The sequence below is a fragment of the Pristis pectinata genome, chromosome 26 (genome assembly GCF_009764475.1).
Source record: "Pristis pectinata isolate sPriPec2 chromosome 26, sPriPec2.1.pri, whole genome shotgun sequence".
NCBI classification, from domain to species: domain Eukaryota; kingdom Metazoa; phylum Chordata; class Chondrichthyes; order Rhinopristiformes; family Pristidae; genus Pristis; species Pristis pectinata.
Genome location: NC_067430.1, coordinates 18,883,586 through 18,905,721, shown reverse-complemented (window position 1 = coordinate 18,905,721; position 22,136 = coordinate 18,883,586). Strand labels below are relative to the sequence as shown.

The 22,136-nt window shown below is 36.8% G+C and overlaps 1 protein-coding gene across 9 annotated transcripts in view; it reads right to left on the bottom strand.

Moving 5' to 3' along the window:
• The window catches only part of kcnab2a (potassium voltage-gated channel subfamily A regulatory beta subunit 2a), a 279,869-nt gene that overhangs the window by 210,626 nt on the left and 47,107 nt on the right, over positions 1-22,136 (bottom strand). For 5 of the 9 annotated variants that reach the window (XM_052039399.1, XM_052039396.1, XM_052039405.1 and 2 more), the window contains exon 2: positions 12,540-12,599. The exons of 1 other annotated variant lie outside the window; for it this stretch is intronic. The gene's annotated coding sequence lies outside the window, so the exon portion shown is untranslated. Of the gene's footprint in view, positions 1-12,539; positions 12,600-16,716; positions 16,976-22,136 lie in introns of those variants that run through there. 3 more of the 9 variants (XM_052039397.1, XM_052039406.1, XM_052039400.1) reach the window with 3 other exon arrangements.

Below are 22,136 nucleotides of genomic sequence, written 5' to 3'. Positions count from 1 at the left end.
GGTATTAAAATAAATTTCCCAGAGGACCCAGTAAGTTTAAAGGGAGCACCAGAAACACGATCCTGGACAGGTTAAAGAACGCCCAGGAAACAGGTTCCCATTGAGTAAAAGGGAACACAGATTTAGAAGGGTCCACAAGAATCAAGGCCCCAGTGGGTTGGAAGAAAGTGCAGAAACAGGTGCCCTGGCAAGTCATAAGTGGGCCCAGTGAGTCAGAAGCTGAGCATGGGAGCAGTTGACATGCATGTCAGAAGGCGGCGAAGAAACAGAGGCCAGGGCGAATTGGAAGAGAGCACAGGACCAGGACCAGGCATGTGGAAAGGGATCCAGATTCAGATTAATTTATTGTCATATACACCATGTGCAATGAAATTCCTGCTGGTGTGAAGCTCACAAAGTAAATGGTATATGTGGTAAGAATAAATAAATACAGCAACGAGTACAAGACAACAGAAATAGTGCATGGTAGTGCAAACGGAAATGCTAAAGTGACAATAACAGAAAATGTAGAATTAGGGGGTTCAAGAACATGGCAGCACCATCAGGAAGGGGATGTGAAGGAGGTGATTGGTTTAGAAGTCTGATAGCGGTACGGATGAAGCTGTTCTTGAGTCATGTGAACAGGGACTACTGAGAGTCAGAAGGAAGAGTGGCAAACATTACCCGATAAGCTCAACCACTGGGATTTCTGAATGGTCAGGAAATTTAATATTGGTCCAATTTAAATCAACAGAGATTCTCCTTTAGTTGTAAATAAAGTAACAACAGAGGAAAAATATGTGCACTGAATGTTTTACTCTAGCTAATTCTTCACATTATTACACTTAATAAGCAGTACCACCAGATCATAAGGGGAGAAGCATCAACTTTGTTTGATACTTCAGAATTCCTAAATTCAAAATACAAACTACCTTAATTCAATCCCCTCACTTTGATTTTACATGTGCTTTTCCCAAAGCTGACAACAACACTGGAGAAATAGCAGCATGTGACAGAAGAATTTTACCATCAGTGAACTATAATATGCTAAATCTACATCCAAGAAATTCTTTCCTCATTTGTGCTCAATACTTGTTTTGCATTTTGAGGCACAATTATAATCAGGAGAACACCCTTACAATCCTTAACAATTTCTATGCGCTGAACAGCGTACACAATGCAAAGAAGATTTGGAGAAGGAGATGGTCAAAGAAACTAGTTATCAGAAGAGTGCCTTATCTTTTTCTAAAAGAAAATTTAAAAAACTGCAGCTGTTGGAAATTTGAAATTAAAAACAAATGTTGGAAACACTTGGCTGGTCAGTCAGAATCTGTGGAAAGAGAAACAAAGCTAACGCTTCAGGTCAAAGACCTTTCTGATGAGAGAAGGGTCTTTGACCTGAAATGTTAATTCCATTTCCCTTTCCAACAAAGGCTGCCTAACCTCATCTTTACTTATACTTGGTAAATGCTTACCTCTTCTTTAACTTTGGTACAATCTGCTCCACCTATAGTAACCTTCCTTTATCCTGCTTTATTATTTCAAAACTATCATTGTCAGTGCTTATCTCAACTTCCCTTTCATGCCCGAAGCATACCACACTGCTTTCTCATCCTCCTCCCCGAAATATCATGATGAAGAAATCAAGACGATGTACAGTATTACCTTTCCAAATAACAAAGCTATTGAATTCTTTATTCAGCTCGTTCTTTCCTCCAATTAATTTTAGTAATGAAAAAATTGTTATTTAGAATTTCAACTTTATTTTGCTATCATCATTTTCTTTTACTTTGGTAGTGCCCCTACTACAAATCTCGTAATGTTAATGTCAAGGAGACTGGTACAAAAAATAAAAAGGTTAACATGTAGGTGTGGTAAACAACTAGGAAAACGAACAGCCTGACTTGAGAGTTGAAATACAAGAGTGAAATCTTCCTGCCTTTATACAGGGCTTTACAGGTCAAAGAAGAATAAAGTGTTGTCATTGAAACATATTATTCTGAGGGAGGCTGATGGAAAGTCACTGGATTTCCTTTAGCTGTAAATTCCAGAACTACAGATGGTAGCAGGATAAAAGTTTGGCCATTCAGAGCTAAGATGCAAAGAAATTTCTTTACGGAGGGTGTTGAATTATTGATATTCACCACAGAAGAGAGCTTTGAATGCTCAAATGTTGGCTATATTCATGGCCAAGATCACTAGACAGTTTGGATATCAATGGATTTGGGATAAGTGGTAAAATTCAGTGGAACTTGACTTTGAGGTAGAAGGATCAGCCATGAGCTGTAGAATAAGCTAGAAACATAAATTCTCTTATTCTACCTTTAATTATGTTCTAACATTTTAAACTGTTCACATAGGGAATGTAGTGTACTCAGGCCTACAAGAGGAATGGAAGCCACTGTTGGAAGGATGCCACTCACACACTTGTGGCCTCCCATATCATTGTCTAAGGCGAGCGACTGATTGACTTTATCAAATCTCCTTTCATCTGCAAGGGTGTTAGAAGTCCTCCTTCAGGCTTTTCAAAAGAATTAATCTTATAGTATCATATAGTATTTTCAACAAAATAGGCAATACATCCCAAAAGCACTATGTTGATATTTCTGTGCCATGTGGTCTCATCTATCCCTTCTGTTATTTACTTATTTTTTTTAAACATCCATCTCTGGCACTCACTTCAACTACTCCTTTCAATAGCACATCCCACATTCATGCTACTCCTTAGTAAAGCAGCTTCTTCTGAATTCCTTATTGAATTTAATAGTAACCACCTTACATTTATGGTCCCCAAACTGGTTTCCACATTGTTGGAGACCAGATTTTCAACATCCATCCTATCAAACCCTTTCATAATCTTAAAGACCCCAAGCAAGTCACATTACAGTACTGTCTTCTCTAAAGAAAAAAGCCACACCTTGTGCAATATTTTCTGATATCCCTCAGTTGTTATCATTTTTCCAACTTTCTAGCACCTGTTTCTTTTATAATATCGATGTGGTCTAACCAAGATTTAAAAGAACAACTTCTCTTTAGCCCACTGGAAACAAACTCCAGTGATTTTTCAAACTTTAACCTCTCTGCACTCTCTTCTACATTAAGTATTTTGCTTCCAAAGACCCTCCCCTCCCAAGTTATGAAAATCCACAGACACCTTCCTTCCCTCTGTCCATAATTTTCTCAATCCAATCAAATTAATTTGGTTATTTCTGTGCAATTATTACACACTGTGCAAGCATGTTTTTGTATGTAAACTAAGCAAAGGACACAGACACCCAAAGTAGGATTGCTTTGCTGATCTACCATACCCAATGGAGAGTGAACAATGGAGATCACAGAATGCTAGGAAAATAACCAGAAATACAAATCTTGAGATGAAGCTGCATGAAACAGACTGTGTTTGATGGAATACGCCAATGGAGTCACCACATTAATGGTGTAGAAGAACAATTAAGATTGAGGCAAGAGATACAGTCTATTATGATTGGTACAGAGCTCTAGCACCACTCTTTTGGGAGAGGAAGAGAGATTGAAATTAGGAAGGGTAGTCATGGCATAAGTAGTTATGCCAAGGCTAACCTTGCTGTATTTTTTGATGAACCTTCTCACAGGCCCCTAGGGGTTGAGAACTCGTGCTATATATTATTGCAGAAAAAATTGCAAAGTGACACGTCACACAGAAAGTTGTCATAAAATCCCTCAGAATCTTCATTCAGTTTTTTTTAATTTTTTGCTGTTAATATACATCATTTTGACTGCCTTGTCAAATAATTCAGGTTACATATCTTTCAATTATTAATTCCAATTTGGCTTCTTCTTGTGCTACTTATCAGAATAATAAAAAAACCTTACATTATATATAAATCGAAATATTCAAGATGAAGGAAAATACAAGTGTTGATCATTGGAAAAGTTGAGGGAAGTAAATGAATACAATACCTGCCACTTACAATATAAGGCCAAAGCCACAGCTAGAAATAATCAGTAATATTGCTAGCACAACTGCACACTGAATCTCAAGGTCAATATTTAACAATAATAGACATTATAATGATAATTGGCTAAATGATGTAGTAATTGCTATTCATATTTAAAGTTTTAATCTAAATTTGCAACTATTATATCCTGTAATACAATGACATGTCATGACCAACTTGATTACATGGAAAAGCCTTCCCATAGCATCTCAAATCTATTTTTAACTTGAATTACATCACCCAATCTCCACTAAGACTTGAAGGACAGGGCAGAAAGGTAATCAGTCTTGCACATAAGACATTTAATAATGGATGAAAATAGATTCTTAATAAATTAAGAGGAAACTCTGACTTACTAAGCACTTTTGTCCTTGTAGCAACTACATTGATTTGTTTCAAATGCATTTTTAGTGGATGGGTGGAAACTTTCAATGGACTAAGATGATTATTTAGATTAGAGTGGAATTATCAGGAAACTTCAAATTTTCCTTTTGGAATTTTATTACCATGTAAGTGTAAGCTTCTAGAACAATGGCACTGATTGTCATAATCTAATTTTTTTAAACATTAATCATTAGGGTAATCAATGTCAATTGTGGCTCAGCTGGCAGTACTCTCATCTAATTGAAAAGGTTAAAGATTCAAGACATTCTCCAGAGATTTGTGTATAACAATCCAGGCAAATACTACAGTGTGGTATTAAGGGAATATAACACTTTCGGAGGTGCCATCTTTCAGATAAGGCTTCAACTACTCTCTTAATGCAGATCCAAATGTCCTATGGCACTATTGTGAGGAAGTACAGAAGAGTTATATTTAGCTACCTTATTTCACATCATTAAAACAATTTATCTGGTCATTAACACACTCCTTGTTGCATACACAGCCGCTTTTCATACAACTGTTGTTTTATTTCAGTGTTACTTCATTAGCAATAAAACATTTTAGGCCATTCTGAAGTTGCATAAGCCTCTTATTAAACATTTTTTTTAAAATCAAAATAGCTCCAGATAATAATTCCTCATTCAGCACAATAAGCAAATTAAAATTGTTCAAAATCTTCATACAAGTTTGTTACAGTTTCAAACTAGGTTGTGCCAGAGTGGATTCATAGGTTAGCTGCAGGAAAAAAAACACACGTATACCAGAAACCCAACCATTCCTAGTAAGCATACAACACACAAATTAGGCACAGGGACAGAGCACTAAACCCCTCAACCCATTCACTAAGATCATGGCCAGCCTGACTGGAACCTCAATGTCCATTTCAATTTACCCATCATGATCTCTCACCACCATGCTTATCAAGAATCTCTCTACATCTGCCTTAAAGATATTTAAAGATTCTGATTCCACCACCCTCTGCAGAAGAAAGTACTAACCACTCACAACCGTCATAGGGTCTTGCCTCATTTCCATCTTAAATGGGTGACCCCAATTTCTAGAGTCTGCCCCAAGGGTAAACATTCTCTCCATTTCCACCCTCAACACCAGCAATGTTTCAATCAAGTCACCTCTCATTCTTCTAAACAGATACAAGACTAGCCCTTCCAACCTTATCACATAAAATACCAGTCCAATAAACTCTCTGATCTGCTTCCAATAACTTAACATCCTTCCCCAAAAAAGATCAATACTGTACAGAGTATTCCAGATGTGGTCTTACCATGCCCTACATAACTGCAGCATAACATCCCTACTTTTATATTCAATTCACATAGCAATAAACAATAGCATTCTGTTAGTTTCCCTAATTACATGCAGTAACTACATACTGGCTTTTTGTCAATCACGTACTATGACACTCAAATCTTTCTCCACCTCAGAGCTCTGTAATAGAACAGTACAGCACAATACAGGCCCTTCGGCCCACAATGTTGTGCCGACCTTTAAACCTCGCCTAAGGCTATCTAAACTCTTCTTCTCACATATCCCTCTATTTTAAATTCCTCCATATGATTATGTAGTAATCTCTTGAATTTGACCAATACACCTGCCTCCACCACCGCCCCAAGCAGCACATTCCATGCCCCAACCACTCTCTGGGTAAAAAACCTTCCTCTGACATCTCCTTTGAACTTCTCACCCATTACTTTAAAGCCATGCCCTCTTGTATTGAACATTGGTGCCCTGGGAAAGAGGCGCTGGCTGTCCACTCTCTCTCTCAACATTTATATCATAGCTGTTTTTTCATCTTTCTGCCAAAAAGGACAATTTCTCATTTTCCCCACATTATATTCTGCCAGATTTTTGCCCACTCACAGCCTATCTATATCCCATTGTTATCTCCATATACACTCTCCACAACTTAATTTCCCACCCATCTTTGCATCATTAGCAAATTTAGCAACAACACCATTGTTATTGTCATCTGAATTGACAAAGGTTGAGGCCCTAGCACCATTTCCTCTGGCATACCACTTGTTACATCTTGCCAACCAGAAAAAGATTCATTTATGGTTACTCTCCAATTCCTATTAGCCAGCCAATATGACGTCTTGTGCCAGGAATCCACAAATTATGGCCCATGGGCTACATGCAACGTATTAATTTTTCCCAATTGAGACAAAAGAGACTACAGATGCTGGAATCTGGAGCAAAAAATAAACCGCTGGAAGAACTCAGTGGGTCAAACAGCATCTGTAAAAGCAAAGGGATGGTCTTCATTTTGGGCTAAGGCCCTGCATCAGGACAATTTTGCTAATTGTTCCCTTGACAAATCAAAACTACACAGATCAATTTAATGCACATTAAAGTACGGTCTATGAATCTGACCACTTGCTGTCACCATCTACATTCAGTATAAGCACTGACCTTAAGCTCAGAGGCTCCATTTACCACAATCATTTTACATTCCCCTGGGCCTCTATACTGCGCTGCATTTAAGCTCCCCGGGCCTCTCTCCCGCACTTCCATCTTGTTAAAGAAAGAAAAGACTGACACGCATCAGAAATTTTACTGAAAGGTGGTCATTTGAATATTTTGTATCTGTCAAACAGATAAAATTATTTGCTTAATATGCAAATAACCATAGTGGTTTAGAAGGAATATAAGGCAGCATTACACGACAAAACACATAGACAGGTTCTCTGAATATACAAGTGAATGTAGGAAGAAAATGTTTGAGCATTTGCCAGTAAAACGTCTTCAAAATGAAATCCAAGGAAATGTTGCCTATGTGAAGACACAACTACCAAGTGTCTGAGCTAATAAAAGCAGACAGGAACCCTTTTACAGTGGGAGAGTTTATCAAGCATGCAAGCTACAAATAGTTGAGGAAATAGGCCCAGAAAAGCGAGACCTCTTGGAAGGAGCGATTCTGTTAACTACCACAGTTACTAGAAGAGTAGAGGACGTAGGTGACTATCTGTTTCAAATTCAAAAATTTTCATTTTTTATTGCTTAGGACAATTGCCGAGTTGCTTGCATTCATCCATGATTCAACATTACTAACAGGGTTGCATAGTATGAAAGACGCTACTGCAGGGGGAGACATTTTTTATGAAAGTCTGCTAAATATTTTGAGGGTCTGGATTTAATGTGGAAAAATTTGAAGTGTGTCACCACTGACAGGGCAAAGAACACAATGGGGAAAAATGGCAGGTTAATAGGTAGAGTTAACTGCCACGCAGAATCAATGGGCAAAGCAAAATCAAATCAGATTATACTACATTATCCATCACGTTGTGGAAAGGTACTCAACTTTGAAGAGGTTATGAAAATTGTAGGGTCAAGAGTTAAGTTCAGGTGTTCACAAAAACATAGTCACAGACAATTCCAAAAGTAAATGGAAGAAGCTGTGGCCTCTATGGTAGAGCAGATCGACATACAGTACATATGGTTCCTCTGATGTGGCAGAGTGCTGAAAGGAGTTTTGAAGACGTGTACCAAAATTGACACATTCATGAATGAAATGGGCAGGACCCGTAAAAGAACTTTTTGATAGCCAGCAGCTATGGAAGCTAGTTTTCCTAACCAACTTGACTTAGCACATAAATGACCTCAGCATTAAGTTGCAGGGCAAAGGAAATCTCATCAGTGATTTACAAGACTATGTGAAAAACTGCAGCTGTTTAGTAAGCAGTTTGCTGAAGGCGAACTGAATAATTTTCCAGCTTATCCAACTTTCAGAGCCAAATTCTGGCAACAGGATTTCAAAAGGGACAAGGCAATGCAAAAGCTTGCATTATTACAAGAGCAGTTTTCTGAAAGATTCCAAGATTTCCACTGACATGAAGCTGACATATGGCTTTTTGAAAACCCATTTGCTGTCAGCATTGATTCAACAACAGAATCTCCACAAATGGAACTCATTGATCTCCAGACAAACAATGCTTTGAAGGATAAATACAATAAAGGTATATGACTGCATTCTGCAAGCACCTTGCAAGTGACAAGTTTTCGTGTTCAAAAACAAAAATTTGTGCAGGGCTTCATTACTATGTCAGCAGTACGAACATTGGTGAACAGACATTTTCACAGGTGATGAAATGAAGACAATTTAAGGATCATCTGCACATTGGAGCACGTACATTGATGACTCCAATATATTTGCAGAAATTGTTTGCTTTGTCTATGAGAAGCTAGTGCATAAATCGCACCATGCTTTTCAGAGAATGATTCCTTCATGAGGTCTGGGAGGAGGAGTATGTTTACTAATTGTCTTTCGGTGAAAAAGTTTAGAGACCCCCTGTCCTACCTCATGAGTTTAAGTTCAGCACAAGGTAACACATCAAATGCCTTATGGAAATCTAAGTATTGTAAATCCACTAATTCTTCTTTATCCATAACATATTACATTTTCAAAGAACACCAATAAATTGGTGCAGGGAAAATCATGTTTGACAAAACCATACTGAATTTGTCTGACTACCTTGCATTTATCTAAGTGCCCTGCTGTAAAATCTTCAATAATAACTTCTACATTTGCCTTTTAATAGATCTTAAGCTAACTGGCCTGTAGTTTCTTGCCAGATGTCTCCCTTCCTTTTCAAATAAAGGAGTTACATTTGCTATTTTTGAATTTAATGGAACTTTTCCAAAAACATGCATCAACTGTCACACTGATCACTTTTTTCAAGACCCGAGGATGAAATACATTCAGGATCTAGAGATTTGTCAACCACTGCTCCAATAATTTGCTCAGTCCCACTTCTCTGGTGACTGTAATTTTCTGAGTTTCCCTCATGTCCTGATTTACAGCTATTTCTGGAGTGCTACTTGTATCCTCTACAGTGGAGGCTGATATAAAGTACTTGTTTATTTCATCTGTCACCTTCTTGTTTTTCATTACTAATTCCCCAGGCACCCTTTCTATTGAACCAATGCTCGCTTTGTTAACTGTTTACTTTAATAACTCACTATAGAAACTACCTATCCATTTTTATATCCCTAGTTAATGTCATCTCATATTCCAATTTTCCTCCCTTATTAACCTTTTAATCATTTAAAAAAATCTTTTTTAAAAATATTCTGCCCAACTTTCTGCTCCGCTGGCTGTCTTTGTGCATATATGCTTTAACTTGTTTATTTAACAGTGGATGACGTGCCCTCCCATTAGATTGTTTTTTCACTGTTTAAAATGCATCTATTCTGGGTAATCTGAAAGATCCCATTAAATGTCTGCCACTGCATCCTTCAATCTAATTTGTCGGGTCACTTTAGCTAGCTAGGCTTTCATGCCTTCATAATTGCCCTTATTGATGTTTAAAATACTGGTCTTGGACCCATTCTTCTCTCCCTCAAACTGAATATAAAATTCAATCTTATTATGAGCATTGTACCTCAGGGTGACTTCATGATGAGGTAAGTAATTAATCCCATTTCACTGCATACTACCTTGCCCATTCTCAGAACATGTTATCCTAAGAAACTGTCCTGTAAACTCTTTTAAGTCCTCATCTGCATTTGCCCATCTGATGTTTTTAGAAAATACAAATTAAAATCCCACAGGTTTATCACTATATCTGACAGGTTCTCATCATTTTTTGGTTTATACACTGTTCTACCATGTGGCTTCTATAAGATGGTTTTTAGGCCACTCCAATATGTGACTTCTTGCCTTTATTATTTCTTACCTTCATTCAAACTGCTTCTACATCCTGGTTTCCTGAACTTAGTTCATCCATCTCTGTAATGCCAAGACTATCATTAATAAATAAAGCCACTCTTCCACCTTTTGTAGCTTCCCAACTCTCCAAAATGTCGTGTACCCTTTGATATTCAGATCATTATTTATGTCATCCCACAGCCATTTCTCTGCAATATACAAGTTTATTTCTACTTGCAATCTCAATTCACGTGTTTTGTTTCCTAATGCTACACACATTCATATACAGAACCTTCAGATTCCTATTACTTTTGTAACCTCTAGCCCGATCTACTGATTTACTCAGACTTTTACTCTATCCATTCCTATCACAGTCAGTTAACTGTAATACCCTTCTGTCTAGCCTCATCTCTGTTCTTTGATTTACCACATTTTTGCAACTTTGAACCTTTGCACCCCACTAATTAGTTTAAAATCCTCTCAACCTCTCAAGTTATCTAAAACACTAATTGTAGCACTGTTCAGGTCAGAGGTCTCAGTTGTACTGCTCTCACCTTCATCCATACAGGTGCCAATGCCCCATGAACCAAAACCCACTTTTACTACACCATTCTACATTAAAGTTCTATTGCTAAATGAAATACACATTAATTTCTCTAGTCTTATTTGTCCTATTCCAATTTGGACATGGTTCGGGTAATAACAAAGAAATTATGACCTTTTTGGTTCTGCTTCTTTAATTACTGCCTAGCTCTTCAAACTGACTATGCAGAACCTCTTAGTTTTGCCTGCATCATTGCTGCCTACATGCATTGCGACATCTGGATCCTTCCCTTCCCACTAAGTTACTCTCCAGCTCAGAACAAATATCTTGAACCTTGGTACTCTACAGACAACAGAGCTTTCTTAACATATGCCCTTTGTTGCAGAAAACAGCATCATTCCCTAATAGCACCACAGTTCTGTTTGCTCCCTCCACTTGACTGGCCAGTTAGCTCATCTACTCTACAGACCCCTATCATCCAAAAAACGTAAAGAACTTCAGATCCATTAGATAACTGCTAAGGCTAAGGCTCCTGCACTCTTACCCACTGGGTTCCCTTAGCTATCTCACTTCCAGTCACACACTACTGTTCAAATTTTGAGCAAATTTTCAAAACAAAAGGACTTCATTTTTTTTTATTAACCCCAAGATGATTCACCAGTTAAGCATGCAAAGCAAGTAGCTCAAGGAGTAAGGCAAGTGCATTTTTGATTGTGTGGGGGGTAGCAAGAAAGTTCTTTTTTTTAAAGAAAAACTCCAGGAGTATTTAAGTAGTTCTTACTAATCTTATAAATGGCCAAATTGGGATAGGTCTCAAATTTGGGAACCAGGGACCGCGTTCGGGAGGCTGACTATACATGCAAGGATACAAGTCAGATTCATTTCAATTAAGACAAACATTTTTTTGGTAAATTAAGCAAGATATTATAGGGTGAATTCAATTTATAATGAACTCCAAACATGGTATTGAAATATTTTGTATTAGCTTAACCAATGATCACACGAGTTTAGAAGATGATAGAACTTCACATTATTTTGCATAAACCTACAATTTGAATTTGAGTTCTTCAATGTAATTGAATTTGGACCTGTTGCTTTTCAAGCATCTTGAAAGTAATCTATCAGTATACCCAGTGTATAAAGAACTCTGAACTGGAGATAATATTTCAATGAATGCTTGAGGCACAAAAAAAAGAATTCCTCAATTGTTCAGATTTTCATTGTTCAGCTTACTGAATGTTAAATCTAGCAGTGTATTTATTGGTTTATTTTACACACTGGAAACTTTTTCCAGAAGATTTCATTTTAAAACATCATAATGAAGCCCAAATCGAAATTGGTTCAGTCTAGAGACAAATGGATTAAGATGTAAACATTAAAAAATATTGTTTTTAATTGAGTTTGTTTTCTAGATATATACTGTAAAGTCTTCATGAATAAACCATCAAGTGTGAAACCAGATTCTGGGGCAAAATCTAATTTTCAGTTAAATTTCTACCAGATTCCATGCATGCTTATTAGGGGAGAAATAATATTCCACACAGTTCCACATTTTCTGTTTAGTCTTTTGCAAGGGGACAAATCTAAATAACTAAAGCAACTAGGATTTTATACTTTTACCTAGCCAAGAATTTAAAACTAACAATTTTGCTTTTTTAAAGTATGCAACAAGACAGAAGCCAGAAACTCTCACATTTACAAACATCCCTTATTCTATATTCCTGCTAGTTAACATTTGTACAATTTACAAAATTGAGTATTATCCTACAAAAGAGTACTTTTCAAAAATATGCTTGAAAAGCTTTATTTACAACATATAAATTCTTCCATTCCAATCATATGTCACATCAATGCATACAAACTTTAACTATAGATCACAGTGTTGAAATGCAGCATAATGTTACACAGTTAAATTGAGACTCATTTCAGATTACTTATGAAATGCAAATAGAAAATCATTAGGACAAAAAGAAAACAAAAAGGAAAATACCGTGGATGCTGGAAAATGGATACAAGAAATGCTGGAAGTTTATAATGGGTCAGGTAGAATCTGTGGAGAGAAAAAAAACAAATGTTAACACTTCAGGTTGGTGACCTTTCATCAGAACTGGAAAAAGTCGGAGATGTGTCCGGTTTTAAAATCAATACTGCAGCAGGGAAAAAGAGAAAAGAACAAAAAGCCTGAAGGGGTTGGGGTGAGGGTGGGTCGTGCAAGGTAATGGAGTGGGGCAAGATGGGAAAACATGAGAAATTAAGTGAAAAATGAAAGAATCTGCACGTAAATAGACAATATCAAAAGGAAAAACAATGATGAGATGTTGTTCCTCGAGTGTGCAATTTTGCTCCCCCCCACTTCCCCTCCCCCCCCCACCTCCCGCCTCAGCACTGAGAGGACCATTTAATCTATGACACCCTGGTTAACTTCTCAATCACTCCAAAACAATCTTCCCATTGTGAAAGACAGGCAATACTTGCTCTTTTACTTCTTCTGTTCCCACTGTCCTGAACCCAAAACAAAAGTTCCAAACAAAACAATGAAACACATTCTATTTAGTATACTGCAATTGCCAGATATAATGCAGTCTTCTCTTCAATGAAGAGACAAAATACCAATTGGGTGATAATTTTAGTTCTGAGCTTCCAGTCATGTCAAATCTATATTTTAATACTCTGCCCCATTCTTACTTTGACTTTAGGTCCAACATATTTCCAATGAGGCTCAATAGCAACTCCTAGAGTAGTAGCTCTTATTTTAATTGTACAGTTTTCCAGCCTCAAAATTGGTTTCAAGATATCAGCTTATAATTCTTTCCCCCCACCTCCACAAGGTAGCTACTGATAAATGAATCTGTTTATAGCTAATGACACTTACATCGCCAGTTCCATATTTTCTTTATTTGTCCCATTAACATCCCTTTCTCCTCTCATCCCATCATTTCTGTATTACATCCCCAACCCATGAGAGATCCACCTTTCTTTTCCCTTCTCTCTTCCAAGTCTGCTCCATTTAACATTTTTCCAGTTCTGATGAAAGGTCACTGACCAAAGACTTCGAGTTCCACCTCCCCTCCCCCCCGAGATGCTACACAAGTCCAAGTGTTTCCAGTAATCTTTTGTTTATATAGCTAAGGGAAATACTTCAGTGTAATAATTTCAAACCATTCTGTGGTTTCAAACATTCAAGTCATTCTGTGGATGACTTTCTGTTCTTCATTGTCAGTACTGAGTGAAAAAGTGCATGTAGTTCAGATGACTATAATATTTAGATTTTTCATCAGGTGAAATATTTCCCTTACTGGAAGGATTCTAGTATTCTTTGAAAACTATTCACAGAAAGCAAAGATTATTTCCTGAAGATATGTTTCAATCCTATGTTATTGGAATTCAGCTGTATCCCACCAACTGAGATAATATCAAGCCAGCTCAACAGTCTAGCGTCTAGATCCTAAATTCTGTGAGCTTAGTTATGTTAATAATATTTGGCAGGTTCTGGACACTAGGGTTTGAAACTGAACCAAAAAAATACCCTAATATACTGGGGAGGGGGGAGGGGACACCCCACAGATTTTATTCAACACTGACAAAGTTATGCAATTGACACGATACTGAGAAATTCTTCCCAATTGATAAAGAGAGCCTGATTCCGCAGCAGCAGCTAAGATATAAAACAATTGTGTCTAATCAATTAGCTTTTCTGGAAGTTTTTTTTAAAAGAATATTTTTTGAAGTTTCCCAACACACATCTAAATGGCTTACTAGTTCAATTGAAAAAGCTATCAGGTTACGCATTTCCTTTTAGCCAAAATCCTCTGCTATATTAGTCATGTTTATGCACTGATCAATTTGCTAGGTATCATTAGCAATATTAAAGGGCTACTTAGATGAAGCAATGCTTTTTCACGCCTTTATAGAAATATTTGAATGACATGGCATTTACTTAATGACTCTAATGACCGGCATTGGAAATTTCCTCTTCTCCCATTACTAACTGCATCATCTTTCTATAAATTGTATTATTCACCCTATATCGAACACAAGTTTGAGAGAAACTGAAGTATTTTTGACAATGCAAATATTTCCTTACATATAGTTGAGGACTGTAGGCAAAAGGAGAAAGAAAATGTTGGAATTCTGCTTTATTAAATGATTTTTTTTCTCTTCCGTCATGAGCTGGTTGATAAACTTCTACTGTAACCAGTCCAAAAAGCACAGAAGGGCTATTCATGTCAGCTTGCAAATCCTTTCTCAGAGGTAGCTTACTCTAGAAGTAATTCTATTTTAGGTTGTCAATCCAGAGTTGTCAAGTCATGTGCAAAGCTCAAGACCTATGAATGCATAGCTGTACAATAATCATCTGGTACTTTAATCAATCATTTCTACCTCTAAAGTCAACAGCTGTAAATTGGACAACAAAATGAACAATCTTGTTGCCACTAGGTTACTGCCTGCCTCCGTTGGTTAGTTCTCTGCCACTTATTGAGCCAAAGGAATGGATGCAAATCGGTAAAATAATGATTGCTGTTTAAAGATAAAATAACTTCATAAGTAACTTATTCCTCTATCCGAATTGGAGAGTATAGTGAGGAGATCATGTCACTGTGACTCAACTGGCAAACACTTTTTACAATCAGAAAGTCATGGGTTCAATTATCCTCTTTCAATTACCCAACCCATCTCCAGTTATTTGAGGTGACACTTTAAGAGCTGACATCTTTAGCATGGATATTAAAACAATGCTGAATCAGCCAAACTGCATGGAATTACACTGGCTAACATTTTTTCAACCAAAGCAACCAAAAACATCTGATCATTAATTTTTGTTTGTAGAGTCTTACTTTATGCAAGTCATCTAATGCCCATAAGGTGATGACATTAAGTAATACTTGGCTTAAACTGCTTTTACAAATGCAACTTTCTCCCCATCAGAAGTTCTTGCTTTCCTACAGTAACAGCTTGCTTTTTTGTATTTGTATAATCAAGCTACAAAGCGCAACAAAAACACAAATACATTCTATTTCAGTTTATGCTTGGGTCTGACACAGCCACATAAATTTGATAGTTTTTCTCCAGTTAAGCAATTTTCGAAAGGAACTACCAGGAAGAAAGTAGTTTGCATTTACTGGGATTGGCTGTTGAGAATATAATAATAAAAGAATCAATTAAAATCACAAGAATATAATAGTATTAGGATAGCAACATTATGACTTATTTTGTACCTAAAACTACAAGCATCTCCTAAAGAAGCAGTAACCTAGTACAAACTCTACCCCCTCCAGATTATTTTGTGTACTAACACCATAACATTGAGTGGAAAAGACAATTTTCCATAATGCATGGTCAGCACTTGTTTAAAACTCAATCACTTAGTTATTAGAAACCAATTGAGAATGTTGAACATTTCACTATGGAGGGATGGTGGTTGGAGAGAGAAGACAACTGCTACTAAAACATGCCTGTTTGACAAATAGACTGGCTTAGAAACTGAAGCTACATGGAGTCAAAATTCTAAGCTGAAGCTGCATTGTACAAAATTCTATTAGTTCAGTTACAGTCAAAAAGAAATTATTAAATTAAATTGAATGAAATCATGGTACATCATTAACACTTAAGATTGCAGACCTTAGAGAACAAAAGACACATAAACAAGTGCATGCTTACAATTATCCAGTAGAATGCAACAGGAGATACAAAATTATTCATCAGACTAATCATAGTGTTAGCAGAGAATTTTTTACTGCACAACAGCAAAAAAATAGAGCATCAAACCTAGTGTAACACCTTTTTGCCAAATTATGTAAGCACTTGCTATTGCATACAAATGAGTTAAAGCAGATGAGGTGATATTCCATTTGTTTTCTTTCTTAGATATCCTGAATATAAATAAAAATATATTACTGAAGCAAAATCTTCAGATACAATTGGCAACTCACAATGCAACAAAATAAAATGTGGTACTGCATAGCAGAACATTCCTGGAGTGATGACACTGCCTCTGCTGTAATATACATAAATGTCTGGCTATGCAGCAAAAAAAAACATGCATTCCCTCGATAGAGCTCATGCTGCATTGCATCTGTTACTCAGAATAATCTCAAAGCAAGACCTACAAAAAAAATACATAATAGCATTAGCAATGAAAAACATACTCCTTACTAAACACATCCTACCTTTACTCCTTCACAGTCCAATATACGGATTTGATTTCCGTAAGGAAGGTTACCCTGCTGCCAAGGTGTCAGGGGAAAAAAAACAGAAAAACAAAAAAAAACGTTCAGAAAGGGAGAGAAGAAATAAAGACAGAAAATGAAATAGTCAGAGAGAGAGATAGGAGCAAAGAGGAGACAGAGAGAGAGAAGAGAATAAAAAGAGTCAGAGATACACTACAAAAGGTAAAAGCACAGCCTCTGCATATTTTAGCACAGTCAGCATTGAGGGAGGATCAACACAACTACTACAGAGGTTCTGCCGTGCGGGGGTGCATGGAGAACGAGAGAAAATCAGCTGATCACAAGTTTCACTGGCCAAACAAAATCCATTTAACCTCAAGGTTTAAAAAAATGCTTTTACTGCAGTAAAACAATTTCCACTACATATAAATCTGACTCATCAACCTAATAACAGCAAAACGCAATATCGTGTTTTTTTATTCCACCCATCTAAAATCTCAATGTACCATATAGACAAACTTGTTATTGAATAGATCACTAAATGGATGTATATGGTTTTCTAGAAAAAAGGATACAACTTTGCCCATTTGACATTCAAATGCATTAAAACTAAAACAGCCTCCTCAACCACAATAGTTATGAACTCTTATTATGAACTCTCCATCACTACAAATTAGAAAAACCACAGTGCATATATACATCCGATCATTCAATAGATTGCAACAGGAGATGATCCAAGACAAAAAAATTCATTAGACTACTCATGACGGGTCAGCACAGAATTTTTTTACTGCACAACAGCAAAAATACAGGGGATGAGCCTGATATCACACATTTTTGTTGCGAAAAAACATACGCAATTGCATGCAAATAAACTAAATCAAATCAGGTTGTTTGTTTACTTTCTTAAATATCTACATTCCTTTATTGATAATTCAACATTTCACTAGAGCAAAATCTTCAGATCCAATGGCCAAGTAACAAAGCAGAACATTCCATGGATAGACCTGGAATGATGAAATTACCTCTGCTGTAATATACATATATGTTTGAGTTCTCTGACTTTTCAGCGCAGAATTTTCAGAGCCAGCAAAAAAAAAACCTTATTTTTAATCCTTTCAAAACTTCGGGGTGTTGATACAGTATGCAGAACACTTCACTAGGCTACATTAACAATATTTTCTACATCACTTCACCACCCCACCACTGTTTTCGGTAAGGCATCCAATCTAATTTCCCAGTTTTCCACCCAAATCACCTTTGTTCCAACGAAGCTATTATTTCTGTTATCTCTTTCTGCTCAACTCAGCATTCCCTTCTGCCACTGATTGTAGAAGAGGGAAGGGGGTGGGGCTAGATGCTGCAGTATTGATGCTTCTGCTCTCATCTTTTCTCCTCTCTCCTAAAGAAGATTACATTCCCCTGTTCATTAAGCCACTAACTATTACACTCAAAAAAGTCATCCTCTACCACTTCCAAAAACTCAAACATGATGTTTCAACAAAAAGCAACTCACTTCCCTCCTCTTTCATCATTCCATAAGGTCTATTCGCTCCAGGGCACTTTCTGGTTCACTCTAAGTATTTTCCCATTTAGCCATAGAGAAATTCTTTGACCCAGGGAGCCCACATTCTCTTTCCAAATGAAGCAATGATTTACATGTACTTTCAATTTTGTTTTCAGTAACTGCTGCTCATGATGCAGTCTCTTTTACATTGGGTAACTAAACAGCAATTCCATAACCACTTTGCAGAGTACCTCCATTCCATTCACAAACGTGATCCCGAGCATCTGGTTGCCTGCTACTTCAATTCACTATCCCATTTCCACTCTGACTGCACTGTCCTCTGCCTTCAACGCTGTTCTAATGAAGCTCAAATAACAGCACCTCATCTTCTGATGAGGCATATTACAGACTGCCAGGCATAGAGTTCAGCAGTTTCTTTTTTTTTTATTTTCGATCTCCAGTATCAACCCTTTTTCTTGTAATTTCAGACGATTCTGCCTCCAACCCCACCCTTTACAACTCAAACAGAAAATGATGGAATTTGCTGATATGATTTTCTATTTGTCCACTTATCACTTTTTTTTGTCTTGCACTATGATCCCTTATCACTTAATCTTTCCTGTATACCTACTCTCACAGACATTTGTTCTACGCTTTCCTTCCCCCCACCCCCCCAGCACACCATGCCTTTATTTCTCTTACCCAGTTCTGATGAAAAGTCTTTGCTCTAAAAGGCTTGTATTCTTTCCACAAATATTGCCTGACACAAGTACTTCCAATGGCTGCTGTAATTTATCTGATTACTGTTTGTGAGTGCTTGCTATTTCCTTATGTAACAAGAGTCCTTGGCTTCAAGGTAGCAGAGGACCATTATGGGAATGGTGGTGAGGCATCAGTTAATATACTGAATTAGTGATTCAGAGGCCTGGATTAACAATCCAGAGACCCAAATTTAAATCTCACTATGGCAGCTATGAGATTTAAATGTAGTTAATAACCTGGAAATAAAAAGAGAACTAGTCATGAGTAATGACAACCACAAAACTACTTGACTATCATAAAAATCCATCTGTTTTACTTTTGACCTTCAGCAGAGGAAATCTGTTGTCCTTGCATAGTCTGGCCCATGTGTGATTCCAGAACCTCCAATGTGGTTTACTCCTAATGCCATCTGAAATGGCCTAGTGAGTTATTCAGTCCAAGGACAATGTCTGGAGTTAACAGTAAACTGCACATTTGGCTTCTGATCTGGAGCTGGTGGGGAGTTGGGCACATGACCTTTCAGTAGATTTTGTAGGTGAGAAAATAATGACTCTGCTCCTTGGTTTATCTGTTCTGTGAGTTCAAACTGCAGGCTCATCATTGGAAAATTAGCTTGATAATATTTTTAAATTAGTTTATGGTTAAAATTGTATATTTGAGGCAGTATTCCTTTAAAAAAAGTTTTATAAGCAAGTGCAAACATTGATGTGGTTCAATGTGAAGCCTTCTGAGAAGACTAAGGCATAAGAAATAAGTGTTTCCCCTATCTGTTGGATAATCTGTTTTCCTTCTCAATCTGATCAACTGCAATTTTAAAGTGTAGATAAGTCAGGAATACAAAAGCCCCAAAATATACTTTAAACTCAAATGTAGATGGTAATGTTTAATAAGTAAAATAAGTTTATAATCATTCTCATATACTTAAATTACTAATTTGGGTTATTGGGACTGTTGCAACTTAATTGCCCATTTTCAATAGCTACTTGGAATAAATCCAAATCTAATTTTGCTTATTAAATTTCTACATTTTTGCTGTGCAAGCTACCAAGCACAAAAGAAGATACTGATTTGTCTATGTAAAATTATTCAATGTACTATCTAGTCAAATGAGCAAAATTTCAGATTATTTTAGTCCACTTGTGGAAGTGAAATAGGAAAAAATAGCAATCAGAATTATAACTGTGGGTGCTTGCTGGACTTGTTGTGAATATTTGCCAAAGGCTTATCTGCCTCAATGGGAATAGGAGAGTCAGAGAAGAACCGTGTGAAAGAAAGAGAAAATGGCAGCAAAAAGTAATAAATTAGTTTACTTCAGGGCAAAAGCAGAAAATAGCATCAATAGTTATCACTATATTACAAAAAGGACAATGATTCAAAGAGGACTGAAACAAAGAATATTTCATATATCCTAGAAAAATCAATCCTCAGAAATTTCAGCTTCATTCTCTTATATCCCAATTCGACTTGAGCTGACATGAAGTGGACCTCCCCTCTCACCTTCAGAGTTCCGATTCACCCAAATTCCTCCTTACAGCCTCTCATCATCTCTCAATCTTTTCTCTGCAAACTGCCAACACAAGATCAACCATCTCAAATTTTCCTACTCACTCACTCTAACCTACCCCCCTTCTGAATGTCCAATACTCCATTCATTAATAATTAATTCAATGTTGTCATGAAACGTTGTGGTCAAACTCAAGTTTTATACAGATTCAACTTCATTTCCTTGCTTCTATAGTCTATGTCTCCATTTCCAAATCTCAGGGCCCCATTTACATTACCCAATCACTTTTTCAAAACAAAAACAGAAAATGCTGGAACTACTTGGAACAAGGAAGGAGACAGAAATGGAGAGGAAGCTCCTTCCTAGTTCTGACAAAGGTCTTCAACCTGAAACGCTGTTTATCTTCCCGCAGATGCAGCCTGACTTGCTAAGTATTTCATTTTCTGTTTCTATTTTAGATTTTCAGCATCTGCAGTTTTATTTTCACTCTTTCAAGACACCTTGTTACTTTTAAGAATTAAACCATAGATACATCCAGGTCTCTGTGTTCCTGGACATCCTTTATAACAGTGCAGTTTTTTTTTCTGAAGAGCATACTCCCAGCCATTCAGCAACCATGGGGAATGAATGAATATGCTGGTTGTATTTGAATTGCTCAAAACAAACCTTTATATTACACACTAGTATTCAATGCATAAACATTTAAATAGATTGCCAAACTATTTGCTTTAAATCACTCTGTTCACAAAGAACTCTTAAAATTTGTACTTTGCAATGTAATGTCATAAACTGCTGAGGAACCAATGTTGAACTTCTTAACATTATGATTTTCATTTTTTTTCCCCAGTTTTTATTTAACATTCTTCCATTTTCTGGTTTAATGTTACACATTTCCAATTCATACCTTTGCCAGGAATACTCTTATCCGACATGGTGGATAGATGAAAGAAATATAGTACAATTTATGAAACACAATTAGAATCAACTGCCATTTGTAAACACATGTGAGGGACTGGGGGGGGTGGGCTGCAGTGCTGAAAACACAGTACATGAACAAAATTGCATTGGAATCCAATGCACCAAATTCAAATTTACATTTTTTGAAAAAATTTGAGGAAATTCCTTAATATTCTTAGAAACTTTTGTTGCTTCCTTGAGAATTCCAGATGCATAAATACTGGATAAACAATAGTTTACTGGATTTTTCCCTTGTTTTTGCCAACAGTATCTTTTCACACTTCCATGTAATAAATGTCATTTGCCACTTGTCTGTCCGTTCTGCCAGTCTATCTTCTTGGCAGTCTTTTACTATTCTCCTCACCATGACCATACTGCCAAGTTTGTGCCATCCACAAAGTAGGAATTTTTACCCTCTTATCCACGTCCAAGTCACTAACATAATACAGATATATGTGGTCCCAACAACAAGAATGCCAATCTACCATCCCCGTCTGAAAATCACGATTTACCACTACTCTATGTTTTTGCACATCTATGCTACCACTGCCCTTCAAATTTTGCTAACCAGTCTTTTGTGTTGGATTTTATCAAACACTTAGAGAAAATCCATGAAGGTGACATCTCTGGCATTACTTACAATAACCATTGATGTTATTTCATCAAAAAATTCAGTAGGATTGTAAAGCA